Source organism: Macaca thibetana, chromosome 2 (assembly GCF_024542745.1).
Source record: "Macaca thibetana thibetana isolate TM-01 chromosome 2, ASM2454274v1, whole genome shotgun sequence".
In the NCBI taxonomy this organism is placed as follows: domain Eukaryota; kingdom Metazoa; phylum Chordata; class Mammalia; order Primates; family Cercopithecidae; genus Macaca; species Macaca thibetana.
In genome coordinates this window covers 126762354-126785717 of record NC_065579.1, presented here as the reverse complement: position 1 = coordinate 126785717, position 23364 = coordinate 126762354, and the positions used below count along the sequence as shown (strand labels likewise).

General features: G+C 45.0%; 1 long non-coding RNA gene across 1 annotated transcript; it reads left to right on the top strand.

The window, feature by feature from the left end:
* Window positions 1–12441: 12441 nt before the first annotated feature.
* LOC126948897 (uncharacterized) lies at window positions 12442–23349 on the top strand. Its single transcript, XR_007723568.1, has 3 exons — window positions 12442–12556; window positions 21312–22229; window positions 23244–23349. It is a non-coding gene; the product is annotated as an uncharacterized LOC126948897 (long non-coding RNA).
* The last annotated feature ends 15 nt before the right edge of the window (window positions 23350–23364 follow it).

Sequence of the window (23364 nt, the reverse complement as noted above, 5' to 3'; positions counted from 1 at the left end):
GCTCTCTTGGAAAGACACTTCTTCTTTGGGAGCCTGGCGTCTGGCTGGAGAAAGACTGAATGCCTGCTGGTTGTTTACGAGGCTACTAATCAATACTTACCATTAGGATGACAACTCCATGCATCACTAAACTTTGACCTTTGGGCCCCAGAGCTGTCCCAAGATGCCAATTGATGTACGGGCAATATACATATTCCATGAACACAATACCCCTTTCATAGACGTTCCTGAATTAAGTTTTAGAGGCGCTGGCAATGACAAAATAATGTTGCTAGTGTACCAGCAAGCTCAGGATCTTTAGAAAGAGTGCTTAGATTAAAGTAACAGTGTGATTTTTTAAAAGATCTTTTGGATGGATACTTTGTTTGGAATGCTGACTAGATGTCCCTGTCTTCGGCATAACAGGGTGATGTTGGCATCAAGTGTCCCTTAAGCCAGCCTAGAAAACAAGCACATGCCTATAGGCCCAGGAGCTGAAAGCAAGCAGGTTACACCCCGCCTCAGAAATCAGAAAGCAGGCCCCAAAGAACCTTAATTGCACTTCTCCTTTATCTACAACTTTCAGGATTTTATTTCCCCCAAAGTATGCATTTTTCAGGGAACACTTCACAATGGTCTATCATCATATAACACTGTGGTATTCCCAGTAAAAGGTGTTGATACTTCTGTTTTCCTCGATCTCTTCAAATGGGATCAATTGCCAAACAGCCGTTTGGACTAAAACCAAATGGTTAATTTAATTAGGCTTTCAAGAGGCAGTTATTTTGATTAAAGGGACCATATATGAATGGCCTTTGGCAATTTCTTAGAGCTAGTCAGTGAGGTCCACACACTCAGCCCTTGTGTGGAACCAGTGGTCATGGATAGCTCAAGTCAAAAAGGGTTTATCAGAAAAGAAGAGGCATGGAGCCCCATTAAAGAAAGCGTAGCCAAGACTCATAGGAGTTGAAAAACCATTAGGAACAAAGGAAGGCTATTCCTCCCATCTCTTTCTCTCTCTCTTTGTAGCTACTTAGCCTCTCATCATTGCTTTCCCCTGGAATTCTCTGCTTCTTAATGCCCAGGGCTGAAAATTCCATCAACTTTGATTTTATATCACTTTCAACTCTGTGGAACTGATTCCACAGACTAACCTCATTCTGAGTCTGAATTCATTATTTAGTTTTCATTTATTTATTTATTTTTGAGATGGAGTCTTGCTCTGCTGCCCAGGCTGGAGTGCAGTAGGGCAATTTTGGCTCACTGCAACTTCCGCCTCCCTGGTTCAAGTGATTCTCCTGCCTCAGCCATCCAAGTAGCTCCACCGTGCCTGGCCTGACTCTGAATTCAAATTCACCCAATTTTAAATTCCCAGGAGATAATCTGGTTGGCTTAGTGTGATCTGGTGTCTACGTGTGGTCCAATCAGCTGTATCCAGGATGAGTCAGGGGACATATGACATGGTGGGAGTTGGCTATTCCAAGTGACAGATGAAGTAGGGAAGAGATGACAGAACACCTCCAGAATATTTTCTGAACTGATAATAGCAGATGCCTCTTTGCTACTTCTATTTTTCACCCATCTGCAAACCTGTTAAAGGGAAAGAACATCTTTGTCTTCACTACCATACTGAGCTCAGTGCCTCAGCCAGAGAAGATGCTCAATAAATTTTTAAAAAGATATAAAGGTGGTCATGTCTTTTTCCAATCATACATACTATTTTTTCTTTCTTTTTTAGGAGTCAGGGTTTCACTCTGTCACTCAGGCTGGAGTGCAGTGGTGTGATCTCAGCTCACGACAGCCTCGACCTCCAGGGCTCAAGTGATCCTCCTGCTTCAGCCTCCCTAGTAGCTGAGAGTATAGGTGCATGCTATCACACCTGGCTAATTTTTTTTTTTTTTTTTGTAGTTTTTTAGAGACAGGGTTTCACCATGTTGTCCAGGCTGGTCTCAAACTCTTGGACTACAGTGATCTGCCCACCTCAACCTCCCAAAGTGATGGAATTACAGGTGTGAGCCACCACACCTAGCCCAATCATGTATGTTTCTAATAGTGCTAATCATAATCTAACTTGGTATTGAGGCAAAAAAAAAAAAAAAAAAAAAAAAGAAAGAAAGAAAGAAAGAAAGAAAGAAAGAAAGAAAAGGAAAGAAAAAGAAAGGGGGTCATATATTTTGATCACTCCTGAGTTCTTTCTTCCAGCACAGCTTGGGTTAATAATGGCTATTATTTACTGTTCATTTTCCACGGGGCAAGCATTGCATAAAGTGCTTTATACGTTATTATCCCATTTATCCACTACAATAATCCTTTGAGGAAACCAGAGCTCACAGAAGTGAGCTCAACTTGCCTAACTACACACAATTCCAAAGTACTGTGGCCAATTGTAAACCTAAATCATAGCCCAGTCCTCTTAAGCACTGTATTGTCTTTCCTCCAGTGCTATGAGGAATTGTGAACGAGGCTGAGAGATGAGGCTAAGAGGAGAGGTGTTGGCTGGGTCAATGCCAATTTTGTGGAACTAAACAAAATTGTTCCGTTCTAACAGTTTTTGAAAGCATTTTGAACATGGCCTTGGGCCTTTCATGGTTCTGAGGATTTCCTACAACTCCTCTTAATTGAGTCTTTCCAAGCTGAGCTGCAGGATTTAAGTAATTCAACAACCAAAAAGTTCTCAGAATTTCCCTCCTTTTCCTTTTAGCTGAGTGAGAATGTAACCTCCAGCTTTCTGCTTTTAACCAGTGAAAAACAATCTGGAAATCTGAGTCAAGACCTGGGTCAAACCTGCCGTTTTTTATTGTACCTTGCACAGTGAGGGCTGAATCGAGCCTGGCCTCCACCCGCCAAGTCATGTACTCTGGCACAAGGCTGTCTGGCCCAGGGGAAGAGATGCTGTGTTCTAATTTACATCCTAAACCACCCTGTGGGTGCCTTGTGGGCTAGGGGCAGCCTTGGATGGATATAACATTGTTTCAGATATCCCCTGCTTTAGATTTTGATTATGACTTGTGACATTCTATTTCTGGATAATATCTCCAATCTCTATTTTGGAGAGAGGAATCCAAATTCTGGAAGTCATTCTCAAGGGAAAGAGGGGCTGATATTGGTACCTAGAACTGGGTTTTCGCATGCTCACGGGGGGGGTTTCTTCTTGTCACCTCCTGGCTTGTCTCCCATATACCCCTAGTCTCATCCACAGAGGGCAATCTGAGCAGCTTTGGGAATGGTGGGGAAAGAAACTGGAACTTGGTTTAGTAAAACAACTCAGTGAAGATACAAACTAAGGAAATCCAAAGTTATTCCTGAGAAAGCCTGACTTGTCTTAGAGGTTTTTCTCTTTTTTTTTTTTGAGACAGAGTCTTGCTCTGTAGCCCCAGGCTGGAGTGTAGTGGCGTAATCTTGGCTCACTGCAACCTCTGCCTCCTGGGTTCAAGCAATTTTCCTGCCTCAACCTCCTCAGTAGCTGGGACTACAGGCGTATATCACCATGCCTGGCTAATTTGTTTATTTTTAGTAGAGACGGAGTGTCACCATGTTGGCCAGGCTGGTCTCGAACTCCTGACCTTGGCTGATCTGCTTACCTCAGCCTCCCAAAGTGCTTGGATTACAGGTGTGAGCCACTGCGCCTGGCTGTCTTTGATTTCTTTCTAAGGAAGGTGAAAATCCTCTATCCAACCCACAAGACACTATGGGCACAGCTAAAGTGTTACACAGTATTTTGTTTCTAGGTACTGTTAAAATGCCTTTCCAACATGCTGCCATGATTTTAATTATGTATGTGTGTATACAAAATGTGTATATACATTTTGGAATATATGTGGAATGGAATTTGGATTTTAAGGAGACAGAAAAACTGAATTTTAAGATCTCCTTCCTTCTGCCCCAGGTGTTCATTTGATACCTAGAGATATTTATGCATGGCAGTACCTAGGGAGTACCTAGGCAGTAAAGTGTAGGAGTTAAAAATGATCAGTCTGGAGGGACAGATCTGGGTGGGTTCAAATCTCATCTCTGCCACTCACTAGCTGTGTCTCCTTAAACAAATTCATTAAACACTCTAAGCCTCATTTTCCTCAACAAAGATGGTAAAAGCTTCTTCTTCAAAACTTCATTGTGAGGTTCAGTGAGCTGATGCATGTATAATAGAATGCTTAGCATAGAGCCAAGAACATAGCACCCAGAAATGCCAGCTCCTCTTCTCAGAAATTGAGATGCAAACCTCAACTCTGGTTGGAAACATGTTGAACATCCAAGACAGTTTTTGTACCCTTGTTGGGGGCCCCCTGTTTCCTCAGTGTGAATCCCCTCAGAATTTGTTCACTGTCCCCCAAATCTCATCTGTGTGACTGCCCCAACCAAGGAGAACCTCTGGTTGCCATGGCATGCATTTATCCTGTGAGCGTGCTTAATGATCTCGTTCTCCAGGTCCCTGGAGTACAATGTAAGACTGGTGAGCTTGTTAACAAGGGTGCAAAGCTGGTAAGAATGGGCTGCCCAACGTATTTGCTCTAGTTACAAAGTTGTGTGGGAAAACAGAATTGCTGAAAACTCAGGACACTCCTAGAGAATGCTCATGGCAGCAGATTTTCCATTCTCACATGCAATTGCTTCCACCTCCAGGGTATAACAAAACCTTCCAGCGACTTCTTTTTATGTAGGAAGATAGCAGAATGTAGTCAGTATATGCGCTGAGGTTGGGCTGAGAGAGCCGTGGGTTGGCTGCTGCTAGCTGAGAGAGTGGGCAAATTATTGGACCTCCGTACACCTCAGTTTTCTCCTCTGTAAAATGGAAATCCTTCTGTAAAATAGCATCTATCTCACTTGTGTTTTGAGGATTAATTAAGATAATGAATATAAAGTGCCTGGCACATAGTAAGCGATCAATAAGTAAACTTTATCATCAGCACCATCTTCATAATTACTACCTAGCTCTTGGCGTTACTGGATATAGAATATAAGCTCTGCAAAACAATCAGCCTTCTGTCCGACATTGGTATGCTATTAATGGTGGATATTAGAATGTTTCTGCTGTGAATATCAACTACAGAAGCAAATTATTCTTTTTGAAGCTCTCCAAGGGCTTGCCTCATTCTGTAAGGCCTCTGGTTTGCCCTCTATAGCTTGCTCTCACCCTATGAAAGGATGATTTCCTGCGGCAGACACCATTGGTGGCCACCCCACTGCAAGTCCCCCTTCTTCCTTGTGAACAGAACACAAATTTTGCTTAGGCAGCCATGTGCCTAGCCCCAGGGTAAAAAGCCTGATTAATGCAAGCCATTTATGGCAGTCTCATTCGGATTTACCTTAGTTGGTCTAGGTGAGGGCATGTGAATGCATTCTCGCCACTGAGACATAAGGGAAAGTGTCATAATAAAAGGAGAGAGGAGCATGAGGTGAGCCTCATCTTGGTCCCTGCCCTCTTCCTCCCTGCTTTAGCTACTGTCATGGGATGCTTGGAGCTGCAAGTTGCTATTTTGGGACCATGAGGGAGGTACCAGCATGAGGACAAAAGCCAACACTGCTAAGATGGCAGAGCAGAAAAATAGGAAGAGTTCAGATTCTTAATGACATTGCTAAGCTGCCAAATCAACTTGGAGGCTGCTGCTCTCCAGACTTCTTTCTTAGTATACAATAACTGTTCTTATGATTTGGGCTACTGTTAATCTGGTTTTCTACTAATTAATCAGTATACTCCTTTTCTGTTTGCCAAGCCTGGAAAATGACTGCTATTCAAATTCTGCTGAGATATAAAGACATTCTGTTCTTATTTTCTTCCTCTACATTTGGGTAGTCAAGTGTCTTTAAATAAATTCCACCCTCACTATTAAAGTGAAACTGTTGTTGAAAAGGTCATCAATGACCTCTTGATTGACATGTCCAATAGCTCCAACTGATTTTGCATTCTGCTGAACCTCTATTCCATTAAACAGCTTGACCATGTTCTCATTCCTAAAGTGAATCCTTCCCTCAGCGGGCCTCACTGCTCTTTCTTTCTACGTCTCTGGCCCTTCCTCTGTGGACCGTTCTTTCTGCCTCCTTACCTACCTATGAACCCTGACATTCTGCCCTTTGCCTTCTCTTCTCTCACTCAGCACTTTCCCAGCATGCCGCCTTCACTTCTAAGACTTTGGTTACCATCTGTGGGTGCTAGCAATGGTCCCATTCATATTTCATAGGCAGATCTTTTTGCAGCACCAGAGGTGAGCAGAACATGCCCAGTTGGATGTCCTCATAGAACCGTCAACACTGCATTTCCTAAACTGAACTGTGTCCCTTTACAAATTACTTCTCTATAACACACTTTACCACTCATACTAGCCCACAGCTAGAAACCCCAGAGTCATCCAAAGCAATTCCTTCTCTTCCAATATCCAATTAATCACCAAGTATAAAAATTTCTCTATTCTCAGGAGTCTATTGCAGCTTCCGCATGTTCACTGCAACAGCCTCCATTTATCATTTCTATAGTGCACAAGGCTTCACCTGCCTCCAATCTCCCCCTCTCCAATCATCTGCATTGCTGGTAGAGTGGGTTTTCTAAAAGCAAATTGAATCATTTCACTGGTTTAAAAAATTTCCAAGAGGGTATGTGTGTATGTGAGGGGGGTATGGTTTAGAGACTGTATTAGCTATCATGCCCTCCAAATAAAGTCCACATTTCATAGCACAGCATAGAAGGCCCTCTAGTCTCTCTGAGTACACACTAATTTTTGCATTTCATCTCCTATGACCTCCCCTCACTGTCCCTGAATCCTGAGCTCAAGCTCCTGTGAATTCATCTTTCCTTCCACTACTTCCTCTGACTAGATGGTGGAGATCAATTCCCGGCACTCTGAACTCCTGTCTTCATTCAGTTTTCAAGTCAAACTGCACTTCTTCCCAAAATCATTACCTGACCCAAGGACCAGACCTGAGTTTCTCAACCTCAGCACTACTGGCCTTTAGAGTTAGATAATTCTTTTTGTGGAGGACTGATCTGTGCCTTGTAGATGTCTAGCAGCATCTCTGGCTTCTACTTACTAGATGCCAGTAGCAACCCCGCCCACCCGTGTGACAACCAAAAATGTTTTCAGACACTGTAAATGTCACCTGTGGAAAGTAATTGCCCCCAGTAGAAAACTATGAAACTAGACCAGGTCTCCTTCTTATCATCCATGGCTTCCTGGTCTTCCTTGATCACCACACTTACGGCACATTTTTATTTTATTTTTTGAGACAGAGTCTCATTCTGTCACCAGGCTGGAGTGCAGTGGTGTGACCTTGGCTCACTGCAACCTCTGCCTCCCAGGTTCAAGCAATTTTCCTGCCTCAGCCTCCTGAGTAGCTGGGATTATGAGCACCCACAACCATGCCTCGCTAATGTTTGTATTTTTAGTAGAGACGGGCTTTCACCATGTTGGCCAGGCTGGTATTGAACTCCTGACCTCAAGCGACCTGCCCACCTTGGCCTCCCAAAGTGCTGGGACTACATGCATGAACCACCACTCCCAGCTCGTGCCACATTTTTGAAGTGACTTGTCTGATTGTCTCATCTGCTTCCAAAGGCTGTTATCTAGGAGGGCACCTCCCAGGGCATGGCACCCAGTAGGCATGCAGCCTAGCTTCATGGAAGAGTGGGCTCTGTGATGCAAGCAGCTGTCATCTTCATCATGATAGCTCTAGTAGCCAGCGTGGTGCTGGCACATAATAGGTGCTCAGTAAGTATGTGTTGAATGAAGGAATGATTGAATGCTCCCATTCAATCACTTCTTTCTCTCTAACCGAAGTATCCTAGTCAGAGTTTTGAGCCTTGTCTTCTCTTCCCCCATAATATTATCACTCATGGCCCTGTTCCCTAGTACTTAGTACACTGGATAGCAATGACAATCAAGACAATAGGTGAAATCATGTTTGTGGGAAAAAAATAATGCTCTATCTTGAGGCCTCTTTCTAAAAACAGAAAAACCAAGTCCAGTGCTGTGCCCAGCAACCTCATGGTCTAACTTGTCCCTCGACTGCCATGCCTGCTGTGCCCCTGGCAGCTCTCAACCACACCCACCACACACACACTTACCCGAAGCAGAGGAATCACTCAGGGCTGCTGAGATTTGAAAGCTCACTTCCACTCCAAAGCATCATTGTGCCTCGCTCCTCGCTCACTGTAACCCCAGCCTCCTGCACTGCATTCTGCCAGGGGGTAATTACATGGAACTCACTTGCAAGCCTCTCCTGGGCATGGGAACAGTCCTTTCTGCAGCGTGCTTTCCACCTGATGACCTGAAATGAAGAGGCCAGTGAGGGCTCCACGGCAGAAGGGAGTCGCGATACAATTCAGGCAAACAAACATTAAAAAACGGTTGGTAGAAAGGAAATCTGCCTGCTAGGGAGAAGAGTCTGGTACTCAGAGTAGAGTTGGGTAGCTCTTCATGCACAGTAGATGGTGAATATGCATCCTTTATATGCATCCTTGAGTCACAAAGCCTGCGGAGAGAAGATGCTGTAGTTAATATTAATACTTGGCATCCAATCTTCCACATAAATAACAGCACCAAGGACTGGTGTTTGGTTTAAGGTCAGCTCCGTTTAAACAGCCCGGCCAGGTGCAGACACACATTCTGGACCTTTGAACTCTGTGTGTTGTAATCCAGATGTTTGGTCAAGGTGATGAACTCGGGTCACTGACGGTGAGAGAGTGTGTGCTGCTCTCTTCTAGCATCTTCCACAGGGAGCACTGGACAGAAGGCCTGGCCCCAAGCCCACTTTCTTCGCCAGAGTCAAGAAACAGTAGCAGCTGCAGTTGTTGCTAGGGATGAGGGATCATCCACTTGGGAGTTGAGATAGCCGGGAGGGGGAGGTGGGTAGCAGGAAGGAGGTCTTGAAATTGACCGTGCTTAGCTGCTGCCCACGTTTGGATTACTCGGAGACAGTCTGCAATGGGGAAAATATTAGGCTTTTAATGACAGCCCTGACAAACACGATCGGTATGACCAAATCAATCTCAAATGCAACTGCTAGCATTTATTAAAGGAGGATTTGCCAAGTTGCACGGTTCTCCTAGAGTTTTCCTAGTCCCACGCTTTGCCTCGAACACGTACCCAGAGCGAGGGGTTTGAACTTTCTGAGTTTCATGCAAAGCACGTATGTTGTTTGGGTTTTGTTTTGTTTGTTTGTTTTAATTTTTGCAAAATACGTTATATAAGAAAGACGCATATGTCAATAAAATGGTAAATACAAACCCTCCAAAAAGATGTAACATATTTCTAATGAAAGGAAACAAACACCTTCGCTTTATCCACAAAAAAATGTAAAAGGATGAAGAGGGGCCATTTTCATTCACAGATTGTGGAATCCTACTGTTTACTGCTCTCTAAATGAGTATTTTTGAGGCATGACTTCAATGGGGATTCTCAAAACGAAGCAGCTCCTGGCATAGCGAAGAGAACACTGATGTTGGCAGCCAGGCAGTTTGGATTCCGGGCTTGACCGCTGACCCCGGCTTCCTGGCTTCCAGCCCCAGCACTCCACTCAAAGTGTTCTTGTCAAGGGTACCAGTGATCTTCTAATTGCTAAATCCAAAGGGCATTTTTCAGTCCTCTTCTGACCTGACCTCTCTTCAGCCAGATGACATAATTGCCCACTCTTTCCTCCTTGAAGTTCTCTTACCCTGTGGCTTCAATGACACCATCCCATCCTGGCTATCCTCCAGCTTTCTCTATCACTCCTTCTAAGACCCTCTCCTAGGCTGCTCTCTTTTTTCCTCAACAGCTATAGGGTAGCAACTGTGGACTGAAGTTGTGCTTAGGCTTTGTATGCATCTTCGTATCAACAGTTCATAGCATTCCTGAGCTTATTGGTTCCATTTTAAAGATAAGAAAACTTCAGGCAGCGATGGCTCATGTCTGAAATCCCAGCACTTTGGGAGGCCAAGGCAGGCGGATTACTTGAGGTCAGGAGTTCGAGACCAGCCTGGCCAACATGGTGACACCCCATCTCTACAAAAAATACAAAAATTACCCAGGCATGGTGGTGTGAGCCTGTAATCACAGCTACCTGGGAGGCTGAGACCCAAGAATCACTTGAACTGGGGAGGTGGAGCTTCCAGTGAGCTGAGATCACGCCACTGCACTCCAGCCTGGGTGACAGAGTGAGACTCTGTCTCAGAAAAAAAAAAAAATTAAATTATTATTAAAAAAAAGATAAGAAAACTAAGGCTCTGAGTGATTTAAGGGATCCTCACCCAAGGTCACATAGCTAATAAGTAGCAGGAATGGGAATCCCAACCTAGGTCTGTTTGAATCCAGAGTCAAGTTCTCAGCTATTAAACTCTAATGTCGCCTTCTCAAGTAGCCCCTCCCTTAAATAGAGGTGTTCTCCAGAGTTCTGTGTTTTGCTCCTTTTTCTCCTCTCTGCCCCTGTCTCGGCTAGGGCTCCTTCTCAGCCTTGCCTGCAGTTAACTCTTCTATGATATCTGCAGCCAAATTCTGTCTTCTGATGCTGGTTTCCAACTGTTTTCATGCTATCTCCATTTGCATGTGACACAGCCTCCTTATAGAGGTGGGGTGGTGGACTCCCCAACTGCCGTTTCATTCCTGATGGTTGGCTAAAGCCAGTGATTATTTTAGGAGCGAGCTCATGACCCACTTCTGCCAGTAAGACATGAAGGGGAAGATTGCTGGGGACGTCTGGGAAAGGTTTTTCTCCCTCCTAAGAAGACACATGAAAAAATGGTACCTCTTGTTCCTTTCAATGCTGAACCTTGTAATATTGGAGTGGTGACAACTGTCTGCAGCCATGAGGAGAACCAATGTCAGGTTGAAGCCGTAAGAAAAGGATGGAATCCGTGTGCTTATGAACAAGTTGATTGTACCTCATCTAGGACTGGGGCTTTAGACTATGTTGACTATTAATAATACATTTTCTCACGGTTTGTATGGGTTTATTGTTGCTGTGGTGGTTGTTACTTGCAGCCACAAGCGTCCCAAATAACACATCAAATTCATCACATCTATAACTTAGTTGCTGTGGTGGTTGTTACTTGCAGCCACAAGCGTCCCAAATAACACATCAAATTCATCACATCTATAACTTAGGTCCTCCTTTCACACCATTTTCCTGCCTCAACCTCCTGAGTAGCTTACTCATCTTCTCTTCCCTTTCTACAGGCACCCACCACCACGCCTGGCTCATTTTTTTTTTGTATTTTTAGTAGAGATGGGGTTTCACCATGTTAGCCAGGATGGTCTGGATCTCCTGACCTCATGATCTGCCTGCCTCAGCCTCCCCAAGTGCTGGGACTACAGGTGTGAGCCACCACGCCCGGCCCCTAAAGACATTTTAAAATTTCAATGTAAATTCCATAAATTTCCCAATTATAGTCTGTGAATAGGCCATCATTGTCTTCACAATAAAATCCAGCCATAGCTTGTGAATAGCCCACTATTGTCTTCAAGATAAAATCCAACCAATCAGCATGGTTCATAAGATGCTTCAAGGCAGAGCTTACCTCTCTGGATGCTCACATCTACCAATCCACGTGCACTCCAAGTTCCAGCACACTGGTTGCCTTGCAGTCTACAAGACTCCTCTCTTTAGTGTCACTGCATGTGCTGTTCCCTGACCTTGAATGCCCTTCCTGACTTGTTTCCCTGAACCATACTGGTTGGCCAGTATGTTCCCATGTACTTTGGTTTGTGTCTCTTATAATATAGCAGGTAGGAATTTCAGGCATGCCAGAAATGTCTTACCTTATTGTTCTCTCTCCTTGATTTTTATTTGGAACCCATATCCTGACTCAATTTCAGTGCTAAGGGGGTTATCTATCTGGTCTCAGGGCATGTGTTAATCACAGGTTGCCATAGAGATATCCCTAGTTTCCTCTTCATGGCCCTTTCAAGTCCGGGAGTTGTCTTGGCAATGCCCAACCCAGGCTAGAGATCCTGGAAGCTATGCACAGTGGCCTCTGCACATAGACAGGGAGCATCACTGTCAAGACTAAAAATAAAAGTAAGAAGAGAATGGAGTTGGAGTCAGGAGACCTGAATGCATCCCGCCAACTGTCTTCCTAGTTGTGTGACCTGAGGCAAGATACCCTACCTCTCTTCTCTTGGCAGTAGCAACAGGGAGGAGAGGCTCTGAAGAGGAGGTGAGGGATATGGCGCTCTTCAAAGCTCTGCAGTTGGTACTTCCACCTCTTCCCAGACTTCTCAGATTCTGGCTCCATCTTACCATCTCCCTGTCATGCTTCAAGTGGCCCAAAACTTTTATATCAGGTGCCTCTTCCCCTTGCAAAGCTATTTTGTGTGTAAATAGATTTTTGCTCTTCCTCCTCCAGGTGGGCCCCTTTCCTTCCTTCAGTTAACAACTTTCAGGATTCTTGCATTCCAGGGATTCGGTTTGTGATGAAGTGCAAAGAACTGGAAATTCTGGTTCTGCCACACCCTGGCTGTGGGTTGGACCAGTGTCTAAGTCTTTGTTTCCTCATCTGGAAGATAGAAATGGTCATAACTGACTAACTGGTTCCTTCAGAGCCTGGACTCTGGAGCCCAAGCTGCCTCGGTTCAAGTCTCAGCCCAGTCACTTTCCAGATGTGCGACTCAGGGTAAGTGACTTAACTTTACTGCTTCTTAACTTCCTAATTTATAAAAGGGGCACTGTAATATAATCTACCTCATATGCTTATTGTTAATATTCATTGAGTTATCAGTTCTTATTTAACACCTGAAATGCTTAGCACCTTGTCTGAGTAAGCACTCCGTATACGTTGGTTATTATTATCTCATAGGCAGCCTCTCTCTTGGGTTTTTGTTTTTGACAGGGTCTCACTCTGTTGCCCACGTTGGAGTGCAGTAGCATGATCTCAGCTCACTGCATCCTTGACCTCCCTGGCTCAAGCAATCCTCCCACCTCAGCCTCCTGAGTAGCTAAGACTAGAAGCTTGCACCACCATGCCTGGCGAATTCTTGTATCTTCTGTGGAGACAGGGTTTTGTCATGTTGGCCAAGCTGGTCTTGAACTCCTGAGCTAAAGCCATCCACCCACCTCGGCATTCCAAAGTGCTGAGATTACAGGTGTGAACCACTGCACCCGGCCAGGGCAGCCTCTCTTTAGCTACCCACAAACTCATGATGTATGGATAAGTTTGCTAGGTCTGCTGTAACAAAGTAATTCAAACTGTGCCACTTAAACAACAGAGATTTATTTCCTCACATTTCAGGACCTAGAAGTCCAAGATCAAGGTGTCGGCAGGTTTGATTTTTCCTGAGGCCTCTCTCCTTGGGTTGCAGACGGCCACCTTCTTGCTGTGTCTTTATGTGGTCTTTCCTCTGTGTGTGCATTTGTCTTCATTTTTCTTTTCTTTTTTTTTTTTTTTTTGAGACAGAGACTCGCTCTGTCGCCCGGGCTGGAGTGCAGTGGCCGGATCTCAGCTCACTGCAAGCTCCGCCTCCCGGGTATACGCTGCCTCAGCCTCTGGAGTAGCTGGGACTACAGGCGCCCGCCTAGTTTTTTGTATTTTTTTTTTTTTAGTAGAGACGGGGTTTCACTGTGTTAGCCAGGATGGTCTCGATCTCCTGACCTTGTGATCCGCCCGTCTCGGCCTCCCAAAGTGCTGGGATTACAGGCTTGAGCCACCGCACCCGACCTGTCTTCATTTTTCTATGTAGAGTATCTAAATTTCCTCTTCTTATAGGGATACCAGGCAGATTGGTCTCACCCAAATGGCATTATTTTAACTTAATCACCTCTTTAAAGACTCTATCTTTAATACAGTCATATTCTGAGGTAGCCAGGATTAGGGCTTCAACATATTGATTTGAGAGTGGGGGTGGAGACACAGTTCAGCTCGTAACAATGTGTACATAGACCCTAACATTATTAGATGTTCCTGTGGGTAAGTCTCTTTCTTAATCTTACTCTTCATGAATGTCAGGATATTTAAGTTCTAGGGATTCCATTTGTGGCATAATAGAATCTGCAATCAGAAAAGCAGGTTTTGAAGTCCAGGTACAAAACCTGGTCAGTTGCAGGAATGAACCTGGATGAGCTACATAGGCTGCCAGTGTCAATGGCAATTCACACAGAGGCAGCTGTGGGAGGCAGCGACGTATGTGAAGGCCCTCTGTGATCTCTCTGCTCATGGGTTTTTGCCTCTGAACTAAGACAGTACTAGATGGATGGTCTTAACTCTTCATTCCATCTTCAACATTCTATGACTCTGACTCTAAGGGTGGAAATTCAAGTATCAAGGATAAGCTGCCAGTAGCCGAGCCCAGTGGTGTGTGCCTATAGTCCCAGATACTAGGGAGGCCAAGGCAGGAGGGTCTCTTGAGCTCAGGAGTTCGAGACCAGCCTGGGAAAAATAGACCCCGTCTCAAATATAAAATAATAATAATAAAAGAACAAGCTGCTAGGGAAGCAATTTCTGGGTCCAGGGCTTTAATAAACATTGCAGAACTGGCTAGGTGCAGTGACTCACGCCTGTAGTCCCATCTCTTTGGGAGACTGAGGCAGGTGAATTGCTTGAACCCAGGAGTTTGAGACCAGCCTGGGCAACAGGGTGAAATCCCGTCTCTACAAAAAATACAAAAAGTAGCTGGGCATGGTGGTATATGCCTGTAGTCCCAGCTACTTGGGAGGCTGAGGTGGGAGGATCATTTGCGCCCAGGAAGTCAAGGCTGCAGTGAGCTGACATCACGCCCCTGCACTCCAGCCCTGGGAACAGAGTAAGACCCTATCTCAAAAAACAAACAACAATAATCACAATAACAACAGAAAACACGGCCGGGCATGGTGGCTCATGCCTGTAATCCCGGCACTTTGGAGGCTGAAGCGGGCAGATCACCTGAGGTCGGGTTAGCCTGAGAAACATGGAGAAAACCTGTCTCTACTAAAATACAAAATTAGCCAGGTGTGGTGGCGCATGCCTGTAGTCCCAGCTACTCAGGAGGCTGAGGCAGGAGAATTACTTAAACCCGGGAGGTGGAGGTTGCAGTGAGCCGAGATCACGCCACTGCACTCCAGCCTGGGCAACAAAGAACAAAACTCTATCTAAAAAAACAAAAAACAAAAAACAAAAACCCAGAAAAAAGTTATAGAAAAAACGAAGGAAATCATACCATGATAGGGAACCACTCACCTGAATATTCACAAGGCCCAAACTGGAACAGTGCTAAAGCTCATCATCCATTTCCTGGGCTCTGGCACGCGTGGCTGGACTGCTTTGGCAAAAACTCACAGGCCCACAAACTAGGATTGAACAAAGGAAAGTCCCTGTCCCAACAAATACTACATTCTACTGGATGAACCAGGCCAAAACACACACACACATGCACACACACACACCCCATCATACAATGCTAGGCCATGCTAAGGGTGTAAAGAAAGATAAAACAGGGTGAGGGTGGCAGTGACTGGGGGTTATGCTATGTAAGATGTCCTAGTCAGGGAGGTCCTCCCCGAAGAAGCGGCATTTAGCATCCACCTGGACCATGAGAGCAATGTAGCTGTGGGAATATCTAGGGGAGAGCAGGCAGAAAGGCCTTGAGGAGGGGCTGGGCGTGGCAGGAAGCACCAATGGGCTCGAGTTCCTAGAGCTCAGCTGGGGGTGAAGAAGCCAGGGGTGGATGAAGTTAGCAGGTCTTGAAGGCCAGGGTCAAGATTCTGGATTTTCTTCTAAATGTCATGAAAGTCATTCGAGGATTTTGTGCAAGTGAGTCATCAACATCTTGAAAGGATCTCTTGACGTGGTTTTGAGAGAAGATTTTAAAGAATCATGGTAATCACAAAGCCGATGGCCAAATATCTCTTGCTGTCTACCTCCTGGGCACATACTGGCTTCCTGTTTATGCTTCCTGTCATGGCAGTGTGGCCATGAAACTCTGACCAATGAGTTGAGAGCACAGGTTACTGTGTCACTTCCAGGCCAGGCAGCTGATTGCCAGAATGTGTGCCTCCAGAGCTCCTTTACAGCCACCAGTGATGTTCAAGCCAGATGCAGCTCAGAAAGCCTGGGTCTTTGTTTGTGCTGCTGTCACAAAGTACTCAAGACTGCCGGGTAATTTATAAAGAACAGAAATGTATTGTCTCACAGTTCTGGAGGTAGGGAAGTCCAAGATCAAGGTGCTAGCATTTATTGAGGGCTTCTCTCTGCTTCCAAGGTGGCACCTTGAACACTGCATCCTCCAGAGGGGAGGAATGCTGTGTCCTCACATGGCAGAAGGCAGTAGGGCAAAGAGGATGAACTCCCTCTGCCATGCCCTTTTATAGCAGCATTAATCCATTCATGAGAGTAGAGCCTTCACGACCTAAACACCTCTGCAAAGGCCCTACTTCCCAACACTGTTGCATTGGGAATTAAATTTCCAACACATGAATTGTGGGGGACACATTCAGGCCATGACAGCCTAGGTCCAAAGAGTGAAGAGAGACAGGGTGGAGGTGTTGACCTGCAGATATGTGGTTTCAGCAAGAAATCCCTTTAATCACTTTGTTGGGATAAATCACGAAGATTTGGGAGGGTTACCATAGCATAACCAAGCATATCCTGACAGTACAGAGTGCAAGAAGAGAAGACTAGAAGTCCTCCTCTTTTCAGTTAGGAGGCTGAGAAGTAATTCTGTGTTGGACTGGAGTGATAGCAATAGAGATAATGGGAAGTGGTCAGATTCAGGATATATACTGAAGGGCAAGTGCAAAGGCTGGACTGATGTGGGGTATAAGAAAAAGAGAGAAGTCAAGGAAAACTCCAAGGATTATGGCCTGAGTAATTGGATAAATTACTGAAAAGAAGAATACTCTGGAAAGGACAGGAGTATTCACAGTGCCAGGCACACAGCAAAGCTACAAAATGCTAGGTCTTATGGTTATTACTTTAAGAGGGGAAGGAATATGGAACGTAGATGCTTAGGTAACTTTTCAGTCCAGAGTTATTGAGATGTGACTTACATACAGTAAAATGTACTTATCTTTTTTCAGAGACAGGTTCTTGTTCTGTCTCTCAGGTTGGAGTGCAGTGGCGTGATCATAGCTCACTGCAGCCTCGAACTTCTAGACTCAAGCAATCTCCCTGCCTCTGCCTCCTGAGTAGCAAAATTTACTCTTTTTGGTGTACAGGTCTGAGTTTTGACAAATGCATTCTATCTTGTAAGTACCTCCATAGTAAAGATGTAGATAACTTCCACCCCCCGCATTCTTTTTTGCTGCCACTCCTTTGTAGTCAAATACTCCCTCCACCCCTAATCCTTGGCAACCACTGATCTGTTCTCTATCCCTCTAATTTTGCCTTTTCCAGAAAGTTACGTAAATGGAACCACACAGTATGAGACCTTTTGAGACTTTGTTCTTTCACTTAGGATAATGTATTTGAGATTCATCCACATTGCATAGATCAGTGGTGTGCTCCTTTTAATTGATGAGTAGTATTCCACAGTATGGATGTGCCACAATTTGTTTATTGTATCGCCAGTTAAAGGGCATTTGGGTTGTTTCCAAGTTTTGGTGATTATGAATAAAGCTGCTATAAATATCTGAGCACAGGTTTTTATGTGAACATATGTCTTCATTTCTCTTGGTAAATCCCTAGGAGTGGGATTGCTGGCTCATATGGTAAGTGTATGTTTAACTTTATAAGAAACTGCCAAACTGTTTTTCCAGAGGAACTGTACCATATTGCACTCCCACTGGCAATGTGTGAGGGTCACTCCACATCCTCCCCAGCACTTGGGATTGTCAGGGGTGTGTGTGTGTGTGTGTGTGTGTGTGTGTGTGTGTGTGTTTTGCCATTCTGATGTGCAGCGGTATCTCTTTGTGGTTTTAATTTGCATTTCCCTAATGAATAATGATGTTGAGCATCTTTTCATGTACCTATTGTGCATTCGTGTATCTTTTGGTGGAATGTCCACTCCCATTTCTTGTTCATGTTTTCATTAGGTGGACTGTCTTCTTATTGCATAGTAAAAGTTCTTCGTGTATTCTGGATATAAGTCCTTTACCAGATATGTGTTTTGCAAATATTTTCTCTGTCTTTGAGTTGTCCTTTCATATGCTTAACAGTGTCTTTCAGAGAGAAGTTTTTAACTTTGATGGCGTAGAAGCTATCAACTCTTTCTTTTATGGATCATGCTTTTTGTTTCATATCTAGGAAACCTTTGCCTACCCAAGGCCAGAAAGATTTTCTCCTATATTTTCTTCTGGAAGTTTTATAGTTTTATAGGTTTAGGTTTCACATGTTGGTCTATGATACAGTTTGAGTTAATTTTTGTCAAGGGTGTGACGTATAAGCCAGGACAATTTTGACTTGTGATATTTCCTACTATAGAAGAGGCAGATCAATGAAACTTCACATTTCTGATAAGCACGTGCACAGATGACACTGTAAAATGTCACCAGGTTGCAAAATCTGGTGAAGGTTCAAAGCAGATGGTCAGGGAAGTTCCATCTCGCTCTGACTCCAGGAGAGCTTCTTTAGAAGTTAATCTTATCTTCTGCATTAGTTTCCAGATGTCCCTAGTGATACCAGCACAAGCCTGAGGCTTTAAGTGAAATGAGCTGGGTTCTCCCCAGTTCCTAAGACCCTCCAGCTCCAGGTAGGTAGGTGCTCCAAGCAACAGTTTTCTCTCTTAAGCCACTGAAGGAACATTATGTGCAAAGTAGGGCATTAATTCCTAGCGATTAGGATTGACATTTTAGCCTTTCTGGCTTCACTCCTTCTTGGGTGGCTTTTTCAGTCACCTCATGATACTGTTTTCTCCCTCCTCTTCCCCTCAATCACACATAACTCAGAAAGCTTCATTAAGATCATTTAGGTCTTGGTGCCCTTAAAACTTAAAGGATAAAATCAGCGAGGGGAGAGAATTGAGAAATCAACACCAGATTGCCAACTAGTGATTTGGTCAATTCAGGACATTTTAGGAAAGGCAACTACCACATACTATCGCCATCATTCCATTAAAGAAGGGATGCTTAAATTACCCAAACCTCTGAGGAAAGAAAAAAGGGAAAGAACGTAATCTCAGCATAAAAACTAGTCTTTCCTAAGAATCAACCATTGGTAATTTATCTCGTCATAGGAAAGTACTCATACATTTACCCCTTATTTTTCTCATTTCACAGCAGATTGTTGAAAATGTCACCCCAGATCACGGTGTGGGACTCAGACCATAAGGAGGTGTATCATGGGTGGGGCAGAGGTAAGCACTGAGGTGTTTGCAGCAAACATTTTTTCTCTCACTTGTTTATAATACCTTCATTGGGGATTCCTAAGGTTCAAAGTCCTAGGCTTAGTGAGTATTCAGGTTTCCCTCTGGGGAGTAGCACTTGCAAATTTAACGGCAGGAGGAAGTCTGAGTTGATAACTTTCCAGCCCTTCCCATTGGCAAGCCTCAGTGGCTTTCACTTCTTTCTTGAGCTGAAGATAGGAGGGAAGCCCAACCAAGCTGCCCTTCATGGTCTGAATCTGGGCCATTTTAAAGGTCCTTCCACTACCTCCTCTCCTTCAAGGAGTCTGCTTCTCCCAGCATCTAATTCATTAAGGCGGACACTGACAGTTCTAAGTAGACATATTCTTGGTAAACTCATCCATGGCTTCCATGGCATTCAGGATAAATACCTCACTCCCAACTCACTCCCTACCCTGCCATATGGATCTATCCAGCACCTGCCTCTCCAGCCTCATTTCTCCTCTTTTGTGGGACTCTGGCCACAGCTGCTTGCCTTTAGCTCCTCCAAAGCGCCAGACACCTGACTGCTTTTGCCTTTTTTTCTTGTGGGCAACTTAACTTTTTCTGGGGAGCTTCCCAGTTCCACCGGCTACATCAACACCCTCCCTCTCTTAGTACCCTCTCACCTCTCATCTCGTATTTGGTCTTTGTAGCAACTGTCACAATTGTAATTACTTGTATAATGTCTGGCTCCTCAACTAGGATGTAAACTCCAAAAGATTAGGAATGAAGTCTATTTTGTTTATCTGATCTTCCAGTCCCTGGCACGAGCATGATAGCTAGTTGTTACTCAATATATTGTTAATTGAAAGTTTTTTTCAACGAATGTACACTAGTCACTGTTGGAGGCACTTGATATATACTAGCGGTGGGAGGTGGTGGGGGAACACAACAAAAAGATAAAATCCCTGCCATCATGAAGCAGGTATTCTACTGGGGCAAGGATCTGCTTAAACAAGATAACTGAACTGTGGGGAACGTTAGAGAGAAAGTCTCCTCATTATAACAGCCAAATGTAGGGTATGCTAAGGAGAGAAAAGTAGAGCAGGACAGAGGGACATGAGACATCATTTTGTGGGTTGGTGTATGAAATTTTTAGATTGGGCCGGGTGCAGTGCCTCATGCCAGTAATCCCAGCAACTTGGGAAACTGCGGCTGGAGGATCACTTGAGCTCAGGCGCTCCAGACCAACCCCAGGGAACATGGTGAAACCCTCTCTCTACTTTAAAAAAAATACAAAAATTAGCTGGGTGTGGTGTTACATGCTTGTAGTCTCAGCTACCCGGGAGGCTGGGGTGGAAGGATTGTTTGAACTCAGGAGGTTGAAGCTATAGTGAACCATGATTATGCCACTGCACTCCAGCCTGGGTAACAGAGCAAGACTCTGTCTCAAAAAAAAAAAAAAAAAAAAAAAAAGAAAGAAAAGAAAAGGAAAAGGAAAAAAACGAAACAAAACAAAACACATGTAGATTGCGTGACCAGGGAAAATCTCAGTGAGGATGTGACTTTTGCGTAAAGACCCGAAGGAATTGAGGCAGCTGACAATGAATGTGGGTATCTGCGCAAAGAGCATTCCAAGCCAAGGGAGCAGTAAGTGCGAAGCCTCTGAGGCCCTGAAGGTAGGGAACTGTTTTAGGAACCGCCAGGAAGCCGGTGTGAGTGAAGCGAATGAGGGGAAGAAAGTCAAAATGTAGACTTCGAATGTGTCTTTTGTATCTGTGGAAACAGTTATACAGGACATTTCTTGGCCAGTGCTTCTAACCAGCATCTACACTAAAACCATGGGTTTCAAACAACTTTTTTTTTCTCTTTTACACAGAGGCTCACTCTGTTGCCCAGGTGAGAGTGCAGTGGCGTGATCTCAGCTCACTACAACCTCTGCCTCCTGTGCTCAAGTGATCTTCCCACCTCAGCCTTCCGAGTAGCTGGGACTCTGGAGCACACTGTACCAGAAGTAGTCCCATTTGGCTCATACACCTACACGGAGACTTTCAACAGACATTTGCCTCCAACATCTGAATGAAATTACAGCCTCTAAAGTTACAACCACATGGTGATCCTTAGGTCTGATAAGTTCCTAGAGATTAGTTCTCTACTCCAAAATTCTTTTTCTTAAACACTTTTTTTTTTTTTTTTGAGACCGAGTCCTGTTCTGTCGCCCAGGCTAGAGTGCAATGGCGTGATTTTGGCTCACTGCAACCTGTGTCTCCCTGGTTCCAGCAATTCTCCTGCTTCAGCCTCCCGAGTAGCTGGGATTACAGGTGCCCACCACCACGTCTGGCTCATTTTTTTTTTTTATTTTCAGTAGAGACAGGGTTTCACCATGTTGGCCAGGCTGGTCTCAAACTCCTGATCTCAGGTGATCCACCTGCCTCGGCCTCCCAAAGTGCTGGGATTACAGGTGTGAGCCACCATGCCTGGCCCTTCTTAAACACATTTTTAAAAACTTTTACTTTTTTGAAAAGATAACACAAGATAAAGATACAAAAAGATATACTAAAACAGTCAGTCTCCTGTGGATAAATTACAGTGTATTTGCAATGGAATTCTACACACTTAAGCAAACAAACAAAAATGAACTATTGATGTAGGCAACAACGTGGATGGTTATCACAAATATTATGCTGAGCGAAAGGTGCCAGCTAGACACAAGAGTACAGACAATATGACCCCTGCATATGACCTTAAAGAACAGGCAAAACTAATCTTCGGTGACAGAAGTCGGAATTGCGGTTACCTAAGTGAGGGATGACTCATTGGGAGGATAAAATGTTTTATTGTTCTAATGGTGGAAAGAGGGGTGTAGATGTATGCACTAAGCTGCAGTGTGAAAATCTGTGTATTTTATTCTATGTATGGAATAATAATAACAAAGTCTCCTTTCCACTACGTATGGCTCCCAGCTACCTCCCCGGAGGCCACTCTTCCAGTGGGGGTTTCTTAGTGCCCCGTTTCTTTCACGACCTTTATGCCAGGGGCAGAGTCCTGGGAGCATGCCAGGGAGACACCAGAGGCCAAGGCTGCTCCATGGCGCAGCTGCACTGGGCCATGGCTTGTGTACATACCCTTTGGCTTTCTACGGCTCTTTTACCCCTAGAACCCTTTCTCTCTCCCCTCCTCTTCCTTCTTTCATCCCTCCCCTAAGGAGGCAGCTGTGGCATTGAGGCCTTGAGAGGTTGCTGATCCTTGCTAAACAGTGTTGCTTCTCCTGGCCCTCCTGGGTGCGCCTGCCTGGAGAGGACACTGCGTGCTGATCAAACTTATTGTTGACACATTCCTTCTCTCTTTTATTCTCTCCCTTCTGATACCTGGACTGATCCCTAGGACTTCCTGCTCCCTGGGTGCTCAGTCTCAGTGAGCTTCCCTGGTCGCAAGCCCTGATATGCTTCCCTTCCACAGGGCAGTCTTGATAACAATCTATTTTGTATTTGCACATAAACCGGGCTGAGGGTCTGTCTTATCTCCAACCCCCCCATCCCTGGGGCCCAACTCCTAGCAGCATTCTAAGATTCCGTCCCTCCCCTAACCTGGGGCTTCAGCCCAGCCCCATCTGTGTCTTTTATCTTATCATCTGGGGTCCTCCTCCTACCAGATCTCCCGGCCTGAGGACAGAGGTCCTGAGTCACGTTCAAGACAATTTGGCAAGCGTTTTTGGAGCAAGGCAGAAAGTGAAGGGCACTACCCTGTTCCTCGACTTCAAAAATCGAACGCGGGGGGAATGGTGCACAATTCAGGCCCAGTTATAACAGCTCCTAATACCCAGTATCTTGTTTTGGTCCTTCGTGAATACCAGGCATCCATCAGCGAACCTTCCATGCATGATTTCTCTGCATTTTCAAAACAACCCTGGGAGGATTAGCCCCATATTGGAGATGAAGGAGCTGAGGAACGAGGTTTTAAAGCGGGCATGTGGTCGCCAGAATTTGAATAGCAACTTCCCTAAGGAAACGCCCTCTTTAGACTCCAGGGGAGAGGAGGATCCCAGTAGGAGTCCGCCAGCAGGAGCTCAGAGTCTGGCCTGGGGCATTTAGTTATGCCACACCCTTTCTGCACAGTTCTCTCCCGCGTCAGGGGCCTGACAGGGAGGGGGGCTTCGGGCTAGCGTCTCGGCCGGAGGCAGGGACTTCAGAAGAGGCAAATACAAAGCTCCGCGTGGCAGAGGAACAGAAGGGCGCGGGGGAAAGCGGTCCAA